At 49.4% G+C, this 15,650-nt stretch overlaps 1 protein-coding gene across 4 annotated transcripts in view; it reads right to left on the minus strand.

Annotated features, from left to right (window-relative positions):
• DHX9 (DExH-box helicase 9) overlaps window positions 1-15,650 on the minus strand; it is a 226,517-nt gene that overhangs the window by 12,319 nt on the left and 198,548 nt on the right. The gene's annotated exons all lie outside the window — the stretch shown is intronic.

Genomic DNA, 15,650 nt, shown 5'->3' on the forward strand with positions numbered 1-15,650 from the left:
ATTTAGCCACACTAGCTGTCTGGCCGCCTAACATGCAAAAATACAGACAGCAACTCTTAATTAATGGGACTAGAATAGAGGGCCTGAGGGATACAGGTGCCAGTGTCACCATGGTGACAGAGAAACTGGTTTCCCCTGGCCAATACCTGACTGGAAAAACTTACACAGTCACCAACGCTGACAATCAGAGAAAAGTACATCCCATGGCAATGGTTACTTTAGAATGGGGAGGGGTCAATGGCCTGAAACAGGTGGTTGTCTCCTCAAATATCCCAGTGGACTGTCTGCTTGGAAATGACCTGGAGTCCTCAGCATGGGCTGAGGTAGAGCTAAAAACCCATGCAGCAATGCTGGGTATCCCTGAACTGGTGTGTGTGAAAACAAGAGCACAGTGCAAGGCACAGGGTGAACAAGTAGAGCTGGAGTCTGGAAGAATGGCCCAGCCTACCAAGAGAACAGGAAAGTCAGTTGGGAAACCAACTGCAACACAGCAAAAGAAAGGGAACCTCTCTTCTCAGGAAGAAGTTCTGCCCTCTGAGGGAACTGAGCCTTTGGAGCTTGAACCTTATCAGGTTGAGCTCTTAGGCCCAGGGGGACCCTCAAGGGAGGAGCTGTGTAAGGGACAAGAAACCTGTCCCTCTCTTGAAGGCCTTAGGCAGCAAGCTGATGAAGAGTCCAAAGGCAAGAAAAATGGAACGCATAGGGTCTATTGGGAAGATGGACTCCTGTACACTGAGGCCAGAGACCCCAAACCTGGTGCCACTAGGAGAGTGGTAGTGCCTCAGCTGTTCAGGAAGTTCATCCTAACATTGGCCCATGACATTCCCCTTGCTGGACATTTGGGACAAACCAAGACGTGGAAGAGGTTAGTCAACCACTTCTACTGGCCCAATATGTCCAACATGGTTAAGGAGTTTTGCCTCTCCTGCCCCACCTGTCAAGCCAGTGGTAAGACAGGTGGGCATCCAAAGGCCCCCCTCATTCCACTTCCAGTGGTGGGGGTTCCCTTTGAAAGAGTGGGTGTGGACATAGTTGGTCCACTGGAACCTCCCACAGCCTCAGGAATGAAAATGTCACTTACCCAGTGTACATCTGTTCGTGGCATCAGTCGCAGTAGATTCGCATGTTCTGCAATAGCTCGCCATCTGGTGTTGGGCCGGAGTGTTACAAGTTGTTTTTCTTCGAAGAAGTCTTTCGAGTCACGGGACCGAGTGACTCCTCCTTTTGTCTCCATTGCGCATGGGCGTCGACTCCATCTTCGATTGTTTTTCCCCGCAGAGGGTGAGGTAGGAGTTGAATTGTAGTAATAGTGCCCATGCAATGGAGTGACTAAGTATGCACCTATTTAAGGTTGAGATGATACATATATAAATAATTGAAGGTAACTTCCAAACTGCTACAGGCTCCCGGGGAGGCGGGTGGGCACATGCGAATCTACTGCGACTGATGCCACGAACAGATGTACACTGGGTAAGTGACATTTTCAGTTCGATGGCATCTGTCGCTGTAGATACGCATGTTCTGCAATAGACTAGTAAGCAGTTATTTCCCCAAAAGCGGTGGATCAGCCTGTAGGAGTGGAAGTAGTCTGAAATAATGTCCTTAATACAGCTTGACCTACTGTGGCTTGTTGTGCGGATAACACGTCTACACAGTAGTGCTTGGTGAATGTGTGAGGCGTAGACCATGTGGCTGCCTTACATATTTCTTGCATTGGGATGTTTCCTAGAAAGGCCATGGTAGCACTTTTCTTTCTGGTTGAGTGTGCCCTTGGTGTAATGGGCAGCTGTCGTTTAGCTTTAAGGTAGCAGATTTGGATGCATTTAACTATCCATCTGGCTATACCTGGTTTTGAAATTGGGTTTCCTGCATGAGGTTTTTGAAATGCAATAAAGAGTTGTTTAGTCTTTCTGATGTTCTTTGTTCTGTCAATGTAATACATTAATGCTCTTTTGACATCTAATGTATGTAGTGCCCTTTCAGCTACGGTATCTGGCTGTGGAAAGAACACTGGAAGTTCCACTGTTTGATTTAGATGGAACGGTGAAATAACCTTTGGCAAAAATTTAGGATTGGTCCTTAGGACGACTTTATTTTTGTGTAGTTGTATAAAAGGTTCCTGTATAGTAAACGCCTGAATCTCGCTTACTCTTCTCAGGGAAGTAATGGCGATGAGAAATGCCACCTTCCAGGTTAGGAACTGTATGTCGCAGGAGTGCATGGGTTCAAAAGGTGGACCCATAAGTCTAGTTAGGACAACATTTAGGTTCCATGAAGGAACAGGTAGTGTTCTTGGTGGTATAATTCTCCTAAGGCCCTCCATGAATGCTTTAATGACTGGTATTTTATATAGGGAAGTTGAATAGGTAGTCTGCAGGTATGCAGATATTGCTGCAAGGTGAATCTTAATGGAAGAGAAAGCTAGGTTAGATTTTTGTAAGTGAAGCAAGTAACCCACTACATGTTCTGGAGTTGTGTGTAATGGTTGTATTTGATTAATATGGCAGTAGCAAACAAACCTCTTCCATTTACTTGCATAGCAGTGCCTGGTGGATGGCCTTCTTGCTTGTTTTATGACTTCCATACATTCTTGGGTAAGTTGTAAGTGCCCGAATTCTAGGATTTCAGGAGCCAGATTGCTAGATTCAGCGATGCTGGATCTGGGTGTCTGATCTTTTGGTTGTGCTGTGTCAACAGATCTGGCCTGTTGGGCAATTTGATGCAGGGTACCACTGATAGGTCTAGCAGCGTTGTGTACCAGGGTTGCCTTGCCCAAGTTGGTGCTATCAATATGAGTTTGAGTTTGCTTTGACTGAGTTTGTTTACCAGGTAAGGAAGGAGAGGGAGAGGAGGAAAAGCGTAAGCAAATATCCCTGACCAGTTCATCCATAGGGCATTGCCTTGGGATTGTTTGTGTGGGTATCTGGATGCGAAGTTTTGGCATTTTGCGTTCTCCCTTGTCGCAAACAAGTCTATCTGAGGTGTTCCCCAGAGTTTGAAATAAGTGTTCAGTATTTGGGGGTGAATTTCCCATTCGTGGACCTGTTGGTGATCTCGAGAGAGATTGTCTGCGAGTTGATTTTGTATCCCTGGTATAAACTGTGCAATTAGGCGAATTTGGTTGTGAATTGCCCAATGCCAAATTTTTTGTGCTAGCAGGCTTAACTGCGTGGAGTGCGTCCCTCCCTGCTTGTTTAGATAATACATTGTTGTCATGTCTGTTTTGACGAGAATGTATTTGTGAACTATTATTGGTTGGAAAGCTTTTAGTGCTTGAAAAACTGCTAGAAGTTCTAGGTGATTGATATGCAGTTTTGTTTGATGTACGTTCCATTGTCCTTGTATGCTGTGTTGATTGAGGTGTGCTCCCCACCCTGTCATGGAAGCATCTGTTGTTATTACGTATTGTGGCACTGGGTCTTGGAAAGGCCGCCCCTTGTTTAAATTTATGTTGTTCCACCACAGAAGCGAGAGGTAAGTTTGGCGGTCTATTAACACCAGATCTAGAAGGTGACCCTGTGCTTGAGACCACTGTGATGCTAGGCATTGTTGTAAGGGCCTCATGTGCAGTCTTGCGTTTGGGACAATGGCTATGCATGATGACATCATGCCTAGGAGTTGTAATACCATCTTTGCCTGTATCTTTTGTGTTGGATACATGCGTTGTATGATGGTGTTGAAATTTTGAATTCTTTGTGGACTCGGAGTGGCTACTCCTTTTGATGTGTCTATTATGGCTCCCAGGTATTGTTGTACCTTGCGTGGCAGAATTTTGGATTTTGTGAAATTGACGGTGAACCCTAGTTTGAAGAGGGTTTGTATGATATGATTTGTGTGATTTGAGCACTCTATTAACGAATGGGCTTTGATTAGCCAGTCGTCTAGATTTGGGAACACATGTATTTGCTGCCTTCTTATGTGTGCTGCGACCACTGCTAGACATTTGGTAAAGACTCTTGGTGCGGTTGTTAATCCGAAAGGCAGTACCTTGAATTGGTAATGTATTCCTTTGAATACAAACCTTAGGTATTTCCTGTGCGATGGGTGTATTGGTATATGGAAATAAGCATCCTTGAGGTCTAAAGTTGCCATGTAGTCGTGCAGTTTTAGCAATGGCAATACTTCTTGTAGTGTGACCATGTGGAAGTGGTCTGATTTGATGAAAGTGTTCACTACTCTGAGGTCTAGGATTGGTCTCAGCGTTTTGTCCTTCTTTGGTATCAGAAAGTACAGTGAGTAAACTCCTGTGTTTATTTGTGTGTTTGGCACTAATTCGATTGCATTCTTTTGCAATAGTGCCTGCACTTCTATCTCCAGGAGATTGGAATGGTGTGTTGTTAAATTTTGTGCTTTTGGTGGTATGTTTGGAGGGAATTGTAGAAATTCTATGCAATAACCATGTTGGATAATTGCTAGAACCCAAGTGTCTGTAGTGATTTCCTCCCATGCTTTGTAATGATGACCTATTCTTCCCCCCACTGGTGTTGTGTGGAGGGGGTGAGTGACATGTGAGTCATTGTTTAGTAGTAGGGGTTTTGGGGCTTTGAAATCTCCCTCTATTTCTAGGGAATTGCCCTCCTCTATATTGTCCCCGAAAACCTCCTCTATACTGTCCCTGGTAAGTGGACGGTGTTGCTTGTGAGGTGCTGGCTTGTGTGCTTTGACCCCGAAACCCCCCTCGAAAGGGCGTTTTACGGAATGTGCTGTAATTCCCTCTGCTCTGCGGGGAGTAGAGTGCGCCCATGGCTTTGGCAGTGTCTGTATCTTTTTTGAGTTTCTCAATCGCTGTGTCCACTTCTGGACCGAACAGTTCTTTTTCATTAAAAGGCATATTGAGAACTGCTTGTTGAATCTCTGGTTTAAATCCAGACGTTCGGAGCCATGCATGCCTTCTGATAGTTACAGATGTATTAATTGTCCGTGCAGCTGTATCTGCAGCGTCCATGGAGGAACGGATCTGGTTGTTGGAGATGGTCTGTCCCTCCTCAACCACTTGTTTTGCCCTATTTTGGAAGTCTTTGGGCAGATGTTCAATGAGATGTTGCATCTCGTCCCAGTGGGCTCTGTCATAGCGCGCAAGTAGTGCCTGGGAGTTCGCGATGCGCCACTGGTTTGCAGCTTGTGCTGCGACTCTCTTACCAGCTGCATCGAATTTGCGGCTTTCTTTATCTGGGGGTGGTGCATCTCCAGATGTGTGAGAGTTGGCCCTTTTCCTAGCTGCTCCTACAACAACAGAGTCTGGTGGCAGCTGTGTTGTGATGAAAGCCGGGTCCGTAGGAGGCGGCTTATACTTTTTTTCCACCCTTGGTGTGATTGCCCTACTTTTGACCGGGTCCTTAAATATGTCTTTTGCGTGCCGGAGCATACCAGGGAGCATAGGCAGGCTTTGGTAGGAGCTGTGGGTGGAGGAGAGTGTGTTGAACAAGAAATCATCCTCGACCTGTTCTGAGTGGAGGCTTACGTTGTGAAATTGTGCTGCTCTAGCCACCACCTGAGAGTACGCGGTGCTGTCTTCTGGTGGAGATGGTTTTGTAGGGTATGCCTCTGGGCTGTTATCTGACACTGGGGCGTCGTATAGGTCCCATGCGTCCTGGTCTTGGTCACCCTGGCTCATGGTGGTGTGAGCTGGGGAGTGTGATGGCGTTTGTGCTGGTGAAACGTTAATCACGGGCGGAGGAGAGGGTGGTGGTGTAACTCTTTTCACCACTTTTGGTTGTGGTGCTTGTTCCGTCTGGAACTCCAACCTTCTCTTTCTCCTAATGGGGGGAAGGGTGCTTATTTTTCCTGTCCCCTGCTGAATGAAGATACGCTTTTGCGTATGGTCCACATCAGTTGCTTGTAGCTCTTCCTCAAACCTATGCTTTTGCATTTGGGAGGTTAGCGAGTGCTCTTCTGTATAAGAGCCCGAAGCTGGGTCGCTTGCAGTTTGTTTCGGCATCGAAACTTTGTCTGCGTGTTTTTTCGGCTCCGAGGTGACTTTTTTCCTTTTCGGGGCCGAAACCTCTCGGCGTCGATCTGTTTCGGTGCCGCTGTCTCGGCGTCGAGCCGTGTCCACACCGGCATCTCGGTGTCGAGGCTTGGCTCCAGCACTTTCTCGGTCCCGAGAAGGCTGCGTGCCGGTGTCTCGACCGGAGTCGGACGATCTCGGCACTGTTTGGGCCTTTTTCGGTGCCGACGGTCGGTCACCGAATTTATGGGTCGAGCCATGGCCTGGTGGCAGTGGCGTCCCCTGGGCCTTGTAAATGTTTCTTTGTGTGGTTTTCGACGTCTTACTCACGGTTTGTGTATCGTCGAATCCTTCGGAGTCTGAGTCTTGGATCGAGAAGGTACCTTCCTCTTCCTGTTCCTCGAACTCCCGTCGGGCTGTCGGTGCGGACGCCATTTGAAGTCTTCTGGCTCGACGGTCTCGGAGTGTTTTTCGGGACCGGAACGCACGACAGGCCTCGCAGGTGTCTTCGCTGTGCTCAGGTGACAGGCACAGGTTGCAGACCAAGTGTTGGTCTGTGTAGGGGTATTTATTGTGGCATTTGGGGCAGAAACGGAACGGGGTCCGTTCCATCGGCGTTCCTCAGCACGCGGTCGGGCCGACCAGGCCCCGACGGAGGATCGAAAAACTACCCCGAAGGGCACCGGAGCTCTTCGATCTTCGATGCGGTGTTGAATCTAAGTACGCCGATCCCGAACGCAACAATACCGACGAAAATCTTCCGAAATTAACTATTTTTTCCGTTCCGAAACTCGGAGCGACAGGAACACGTCCGAACCCGATGGCGGAAAAAAAACAATCGAAGATGGAGTCGACGCCCATGCGCAATGGAGACAAAAGGAGGAGTCACTCGGTCCCGTGACTCGAAAGACTTCTTCGAAGAAAAACAACTTGTAACACTCCGGCCCAACACCAGATGGCGAGCTATTGCAGAACATGCGTATCTACAGCGACAGATGCCATCGAACATATGTATATCCTGGTAGTAGTGGATCATGCTACCAGGTATCCTGAAGCTATTCCCCTTAGGTCGACTACTGCCCCTGCAGTAGCCAAGGCCCTCATTGGTATCTTTACCAGAGTGGGTTTCCCTAAGGAGGTGGTGTCTGACAGAGGTACCAACTTCATGTCAGCATACCTAAAGCACATGTGGAATGAGTGTGGAGTGACTTATAAATTCACTACACCATACCATCCACAAACTAATGGCTTGGTTGAGAGATTCAACAAGACATTAAAAGGCATGATCATGGGGCTCCCAGAAAAGCTCAAAAGGAGATGGGATGTCCTCTTGCCATGTCTGCTTTTCGCTTACAGAGAGGTGCCACAGAAGGGAGTAGGATTCTCACCCTTTGAACTTCTGTTTGGTCATCCTGTAAGGGGACCACTTGCTCTTGTTAAAGAAGGCTGGGAGAGACCTCTCCATGAGCCAAAACAAGACATAGTGGACTATGTACTTGGCCTTCGCTCTAGAATGGCAGAGTACATGGAAAAGGCAACCAAAAACCTTGAGGCCAGCCAACAGCTCCAGAAGTTTTGGTATGACCAAAAGGCTGCACTGGTTGAGTTCCAACCAGGGCAGAAAGTCTGGGTTCTGGAGCCTGTGGCTCCCAGGGCACTCCAGGACAAATGGAGTGGCCCTTACCCAGTACTAGAGAGGAAGAGTCAGGTCACCTACTTGGTGGACCTGGGCACAAGCAGGAGCCCCAAGAGGGTGATCCATGTAAACCGCCTTAAGCTCTTCCACGACAGGGCTGATGTCAATCTGTTGATGGTAACAGATGAGGATCAGGAGGCAGAGAGTGAACCTCTCCCTGATCTTCTGTCATCAGACCCAAAAGATGGGACAGTAGATGGAGTGATCTACTCAGACACCCTCTCTGGCCAACAGCAAGCTGATTGTAGGAGAGTCCTACAACAGTTTCCTGAACTCTTCTCCTTAACCCCTGGTCAGACACACCTGTGTACCCATGATGTGGACACAGGAGACAGCATGCCTGTCAAAAACAAAATCTTTAGACAGTCTGACCATGTTAAAGAAAGCATCAAGGTGGAAGTCCACAAGATGCTGGAATTGGGAGTAATTGAGCGCTCTGACAGCCCCTGGGCTAGCCCAGTGGTCTTAGTCCCCAAACCTCACACCAAAGATGGAAAGAAAGAGATGAGGTTTTGTGTGGACTACAGAGGGCTCAATTCTGTCACCAAGACAGATGCTCATCCAATTCCAAGAGCTGATGAGCTCATAGATAAATTAGGTGCTGCCAAATTCTTAAGTACCTTTGACTTGACAGCAGGGTACTGGCAAATAAAAATGGCACCTGGAGCAAAAGAGAAAACAGCATTCTCCACACCTGATGGGCATTATCAGTTTACTGTTATGCCCTTTGGTTTAAAGAATGCCCCTGCCACCTTCCAAAGGTTGGTGAATCAAGTCCTTGCTGGCTTGGAGTCCTTTAGCACAGCTTATCTTGATGATATTGCTGTCTTTAGCTCCACCTGGCAGGATCACCTGGTCCACCTGAAGAAGGTTTTGAAGGCTCTGCAATCTGCAGGCCTCTCTATCAAGGCATCCAAATGCCAGATAGGGCAGGGAACTGTGGTTTACTTGGGCCACCTTGTAGGTGGAGGCCAAGTTCAGCCACTCCAGCCCAAGATCCAGACTATTCTGGACTGGGTAGCTCCAAAAACCCAGACTCAAGTCAGGGCATTCCTTGGCTTGACTGGGTATTACAGGAGGTTTGTGAAGGGATATGGATCCATTGTGACAGCCCTCACTGAACTCACCTCCAAGAAAATGCCCAAGAAAGTGAACTGGACTGTGGAATGCCAACAGGCCTTTGACACCCTGAAACAGGCAATGTGCTCAGCACCAGTTCTCAAAGCTCCAGATTATTCTAAGCAGTTCATTGTGCAGACTGATGCCTCTGAACATGGGATAGGGGCAGTTTTGTCCCAAACAAATGATGATGGCCTTGACCAGCCTGTTGCTTTCATTAGCAGGAGGTTACTCCCCAGGGAGCAGCGTTGGAGTGCCATTGAGAGGGAGGCCTTTGCTGTGGTTTGGTCCCTGAAGAAGCTGAGACCATACCTCTTTGGGACTCACTTCCTAGTTCAAACTGACCACAGACCTCTCAAATGGCTGATGCAAATGAAAGGTGAAAATCCAAAACTGTTGAGGTGGTCCATCTCCCTACAGGGAATGGACTTTATAGTGGAACACAGACCTGGGACTGCCCATGCCAATGCAGATGGCCTTTCCAGGTTCTTCCACTTAGAAAATGAAGACTCTCTTGGGAAAGGTTAGTCTCATCCTCTTTCGTTTGGGGGGGGGGTTGTGTAAGGAAATGCCTCCTTGGCATGGTTGCCCCCTGACTTTTTGCCTTTGCTGATGCTATGTTTGCAATTGAAAGTGTGCTGAGGCCTGCTAACCAGGCCCCAGCACCAGTGTTCTTTCCCTAACCTGTACTTTTGTATCCACAATTGGCAGACCCTGGCATCCAGATAAGTCCCTTGTAACTGGTACTTCTAGTACCAAGGGCCCTGATGCCAAGGAAGGTCTCTAAGGGCTGCAGCATGTCTTATGCCACCCTGGAGACCTCTCACTCAGCACAGACACACTGCTTGCCAGCTTGTGTATGCTAGTGAGGACAAAACGAGTAAGTCGACATGGCACTCCCCTCAGGGTGCCATGCCAGCCTCTCACTGCCTATGCAGTATAGGTAAGACACCCCTCTAGCAGGCCTTACAGCCCTAAGGCAGGGTGCACTATACCATAGGTGAGGGTACCAGTGCATGAGCATGGTACCCCTACAGTGTCTAAACAAAACCTTAGACATTGTAAGTGCAGGGTAGCCATAAGAGTATATGGTCTGGGAGTCTGTCAAACACGAACTCCACAGCACCATAATGGCTACACTGAAAACTGGGAAGTTTGGTATCAAACTTCTCAGCACAATAAATGCACACTGATGCCAGTGTACATTTTATTGTAAAATACACCACAGAGGGCACCTTAGAGGTGCCCCCTGAAACTTAACCAACTATCTGTGTAGGCTGACTGGTTCCAGCAGCCTGCCACACTAGAGACATGTTGCTGGCCCCATGGGGAGAGTGCCTTTGTCACTCTGAGGCCAGTAACAAAGCCTGCACTGGGTGGAGATGCTAACACCTCCCCCAGGCAGGAGCTGTAACACCTGGCGGTGAGCCTCAAAGGCTCACCCCTTTGTCACAGCCCAGCAGGGCACTCCAGCTTAGTGGAGTTGCCCGCCCCCTCCGGCCACGGCCCCCACTTTTGGCGGCAAGGTTGGAGGGAACAAAGAAAGCAACAAGGAGGAGTCACTGGCCAGTCAGGACAGCCCCTAAGGTGCCCTGAGCTGAGGTGACTCTGACTTTTAGAAATCCTCCATCTTGCAGATGGAGGATTCCCCCAATAGGGTTAGGATTGTGACCCCCTCCCCTTGGGAGGAGGCACAAAGAGGGTGTACCCACCCTCAGGGCTAGTAGCCATTGGCTACTAACCCCCCCAGACCTAAAACACGCCCTTAAATTTAGTATTTAAGGGCTACCCTGAACCCTAGAAAATTAGATTCCTGCAACTACAAGAAGAAGGACTGCCCAGCTGAAAACCCCTGCAGAGGAAGACCAGAAGACGACAACTGCCTTGGCTCCAGAAACTCACCGGCCTGTCTCCTGCCTTCCAAAGATCCTGCTCCAGCGACGCCTTCCAAAGGGACCAGCGACCTCGACATCCTCTGAGGACTGCCCCTGCTTCGAAAAGACAAGAAACTCCCGAGGACAGCAGACCTGCTCCAAGAAAAGCTGCAACTTTGTTTCCAGCAGCTTTAAAGAACCCTGCAAGCTCCCCGCAAGAAGCGTGAGACTTGCAACACTGCACCCGGCGACCCCGACTCGGCTGGTGGCGATCCAACACCTCAGGAGGGACCCCAGGACTACTCTAAGACTGTGAGTACAAAAACCTGTCCCCCCTGAGCCCCCACAGCGCCGCCTGCAGAGGGAATCCCGAGGCTTCCCCTGACCGCGACTCTTTGAACCTAAAGTCCCGACACCTGGGAGAGACCCTGCACCCGCAGCCCCCAGGACCTGAAGGACCGGACTTTCACTGGAGGAGTGACCCCCAGGAGTCCCTCTCCCTTGACCAAGTGGAGGTTTCCCCGAGGAACCCCCCCCCTTGCCTGCCTGCAGCGCTAAAGAGATCCCTAGATCTCCCATTGACTTCCATTACAAACCCGACGCTTGTTTCTACACTGCACCCGGCCGCCCCCGCGCTGCTGAGGGTGAAATTTCTGTGTGGGCTTGTGTCCCCCCCCGGTGCCCTACAAAACCCCCCTGGTCTGCCCTCCGAAGACGCGGGTACTTACCTGCAAGCAGACCGGAACCGGGGCACCCCCTTCTCTCCATTCTAGCCTATGTGTTTTGGGCACCACTTTGAACTCTGCACCTGAGCTGCTGGTGTGGTGACTTTGGGGTTGCTCTGAACCCCCAACGGTGGGCTACCTTGGACCAAGAACTGAACCCTGTAAGTGTCTTACTTACCTGGTAAAACTAACAAATACTTACCTCCCCTAGGAACTGTGAAAATTGCACTAAGTGTCCACTTTTAAAACAGCTATTTGTGAATAACTTGAAAAGTATACATGCAATTTTGATGATTTGAAGTTCCTAAAGTACTTACCTGCAATACCTTTCAAATGAGCTATTACATGTAGAATTTGAACCTGTGGTTCTTAAAATAAACTAAGAAAAGATATTTTTCTATATAAAAACCTATTGGCTGGATTTGTCTCTGAGTGTGTGTACCTCATTTATTGTCTATGTGTATGTACAACAAATGCTTAACACTACTCCTTGGATAAGCCTACTGCTCGACCACACTACCACAAAATAGAGCATTAGTATTATCTATTTTTACCACTATTTTACCTCTAAGGGGAACCCTTGGACTCTGTGCATGCTATTCCTTACTTTGAAATAGCACATACAGAGCCAACTTCCTACACACGGTGTGATGGCCCTTCCCTTGACCGGCTCTTGAAAGACTTGTTGTGCATGCTTGAGCATGCCTGGTAGCATCAGCAGGCTTTGATACGACGCATGCGTGGACGCCAGGGTACTGAACAGAAAATCATCCTCCAATGGTTCCAAGTGCATAGTGACATTATGGAATGTCACAGCCCTGGCTAGTACTTGTGTATATGAGGTTCTATCCTCTAGAGGAAATGGCTTTGAGGGGTAGCACTCAGGACTGTTTTCTGAAACCAGTAGGTCATAGAGGTCCCAGGTATCTACATCGTCTTGTGTTTGCACAGTATGTGTGGGTGACTGTGCAGTTGGCGTGTCACATGGTGACCTGGTCCTTTGTGGCGAATGTGGTGGCGATATTTCTGGTGAGAAATGTGGAGTATGTGACCTTTCTCTAGCCACCTTTGCTCTGGCTGATCAGTTTCAGTCTCTGCCTGTGTGTGAAAAGCCAATTTCCTTTTAAAAATTTGAGAGGAGGGATAGTTAGAATTTTTCCAGTATCCTTCTGGATCTGTAATCTTGGTTGACTTTGATCAAACTCCTCCACATCCACCTCCTGCTCAAACCTGTGCCTCTCTAAGTTGTTTGGAGAACCCATGTTCTTCTGTGTAAGAAGTCTTTTTCGGCTCCGAAGCCGGCTTCCTCGGCACTGAAATTCCCATGGTCACGGTTGGCCTCGGCTCCAAGAGGCTCTTTCGAGGCTTAGTGGTTTCGACCAGTCGATGTTGACTTTTTTCGACACCGGTTTCTCGACTCGAGTCGGAAGACTTCGGCACGATTTTGGCTTTTTTCGGTGCCAAAGATGTTACTTGGTCACCGCTTTTCTTGTGGGTCGAGCCAGGGCCTTCAGGCAGTGGCATCGCCGAGGCCTTCTGCTTTTTTGGCTGACTTTGAGGTTGGGTCGGGGCAGGCGTACTCACTTTTTGACCCGCTGTTGGTCTCCGGAGTCGTCCGATTCCGATCCCTGGATAGAGACAGCCATCTAGTCCTCTTAGACGTCGAGGTGTTGCGTCGCTTTCAATGCCATCTGTAAGCGCCTCGCCTGCCGATCTCTCAAGGTCTTTCAACCGAAAGGCCTCGCAGGTATCCTCCCTGTGCTCTGGTGACAGACAGATTACAGACCCGCTGCTGGTATGTATAAGTATACTTGGCGTGGCACGTCAGACAGAAGCAAGGGGGGGGGGGGGGGGGGCGGAGATCCGGTCCATGAGGCTTCGACGACTGGTGTGGTCGGGCCGACCAGGCCTCGGCTGAGCACGGAAGCCTCGAAGGGCCGCCGAAGCAGTTTTCTCGTCGGTGCCGATGTATCTATAGGAAACCGGTCCCGAATGCAACAATACTGATGGATTTTCAATGATTTTAATACTTTCCCGATTCGAATCACGGAGCGAAGAGGAACACGTCCGAACCCAATGGCGGAAAGAAAACAATCTAAGATGGAGTCGATGCCCATGCGCAATGGAGCCGAAAGGGAGGAGTCACTCGGTCACGTGACTTGAAAAGACTTCTTCGAAGAAAAACAACTTGTAACACTCCGAGCCCAACACTAGATGGCAGGAACAGTGCACAGCATGTGTATCTGCAGTTACACATGCCATCGAACATTATATATATATACATATATATATACTGTAGGAAGTTGGCTCTGTATGTGCTATTTCAAAGTAAGGAATAGCATGCACAGAGTCCAAGGGTTCCCCTTAGAGGTAAAATAGTGGTAAAAATAGATAATACTAATGCTCTATTTTGTGGTAGTGTGGTCGAGCAGTAGGCTTATCCAAGGAGTAGTGTTAAGCATTTGTTGTACATACACATAGACAATAAATGAGGTACACACACTCAGAGACAAATCCAGCCAATAGGTTTTGTTATAGAAAAATATATTTTCTTAGTTTATTTTAAGAACCACAGGTTCAAATTCTACATGTAATATCTCATTCGAAAGGTATTGCAGGTAAGTACTTTAGGAACTTCAAATCATCAAAATTGCATGTATACTTTTTAAGTTATTCACAAATAGCTGTTTTAAAAGTGGACACTTAGTGCAATTTTCACAGTTCCTAGGGGAGGTAAGTATTTGTTAGGTTAACCAGGTAAGTAAGACACTTACAGGGCTTAGTTCTTGGTCCAAGGTAGCCCACCGTTGGGGGTTCAGAGCAACCCCAAAGTCACCACACCAGCAGCTCAGGGCCGGTCAGGTGCAGAGTTCAAAGTGGTGCCCAAAACACATAGGCTAGAATGGAGAGAAGGGGGTGCCCCGGTTCCGGTCTGCTTGCAGGTAAGTACCCGCGTCTTCGGAGGGCAGACCAGGGGGTTTTTGTAGGGCACCGGGGGGGACACAAGCCCACACAGAAATTTCACCCTCAGCAGCGCGGGGGCGGCCGGGTGCAGTGTAGAAACAAGCGTCGGGTTTGTAATGGAAGTCAATGGGAGATCTAGGGATCTCTTCAGCGCTGCAGGCAGGCAAGGGGGGGGTTCCTCGGGGAAACCTCCACTTGGGCAAGGGAGAGGGACTCCTGGGGGTCACTCCTCCAGTGAAAGTCCGGTCCTTCAGGTCCTGGGGGCTGCGGGTGCAGGGTCTCTCCCAGGCGTCGGGACTTAGGATTCAAAGAGTCGCGGTCAGGGGAAGCCTCGGGATTCCCTCTGCAGGCGGCGCTGTGGGGGCTCAGGGGGGACAGGTTTTGGTACTCACAGTATCAGAGTAGTCCTGGGGTCCCTCCTGAGGTGTTGGATCTCCACCAGCCGAGTCGGGGTCGCCGGGTGCAGTGTGGCAAGTCTCACGCTTCTTGCGGGGAGCTTGCAGGGATCTTTAAAGCTGCTGGAAACAAAGTTGCAGCTTTTCTTGGAGCAGGTCCGCTGTCCTCGGGAGTTTCTTGTCTTTTCGAAGCAGGGGCAGTCCTCAGAGGATGTCGAGGTCGCTGGTCCCTTTGGAAGGCGTCGCTGGAGCAGGATCTTTGGAAGGCAGGAGACAGGCCGGTGAGTTTCTGGAGCCAAGGCAGTTGTCGTCTTCTGGTCTTCCTCTGCAGGGGTTTTCAGCTAGGCAGTCCTTCTTCTTGTAGTTGCAGCAATCTGATTTTCTAGGGTTCAGGGTAGCCCTTAAATACTAAATTTAAGGGCGTGTTTAGGTCTGGGGGGTTAGTAGCCAATGGCTACTAGCCCTGAGGGTGGGTACACCCTCTTTGTGCCTCCTCCCAAGGGGAGGGGGTCACAATCCTAACCCTATTGGGGGAATCCTCCATCTGCAAGATGGAGGATTTCTAAAAGTCAGAGTCACCTCAGCTCAGGACACCTTAGGGGCTGTCCTGACTGGCCAGTGACTCCTCCTTGGTGCTTTCTTTGTTCCCTCCAGCCTTGCCGCCAAAAGTGGGGGCCGTGGCCGGAGGGGGCGGGCAACTCCACTAAGCTGGAGTGCCCTGCTGGGCTGTGACAAAGGGGTGAGCCTTTGAGGCTCACCGCCAGGTGTCACAGCTCCTGCCTGGGGGAGGTGTTAGCATCTCCACCCAGTGCAGGCTTTGTTACTGGCCTCAGAGTGACAAAGGAACTCTCCCCATGGGGCCAGCAACATGTCTCTGGTGTGGCAGGCTGCTGGAACTAGTCAGCCTACACAGACAGTCGGTTAAGTTTC

Source organism: Pleurodeles waltl, chromosome 4_2, assembly GCF_031143425.1.
Source record: "Pleurodeles waltl isolate 20211129_DDA chromosome 4_2, aPleWal1.hap1.20221129, whole genome shotgun sequence".
NCBI classification, from domain to species: domain Eukaryota; kingdom Metazoa; phylum Chordata; class Amphibia; order Caudata; family Salamandridae; genus Pleurodeles; species Pleurodeles waltl.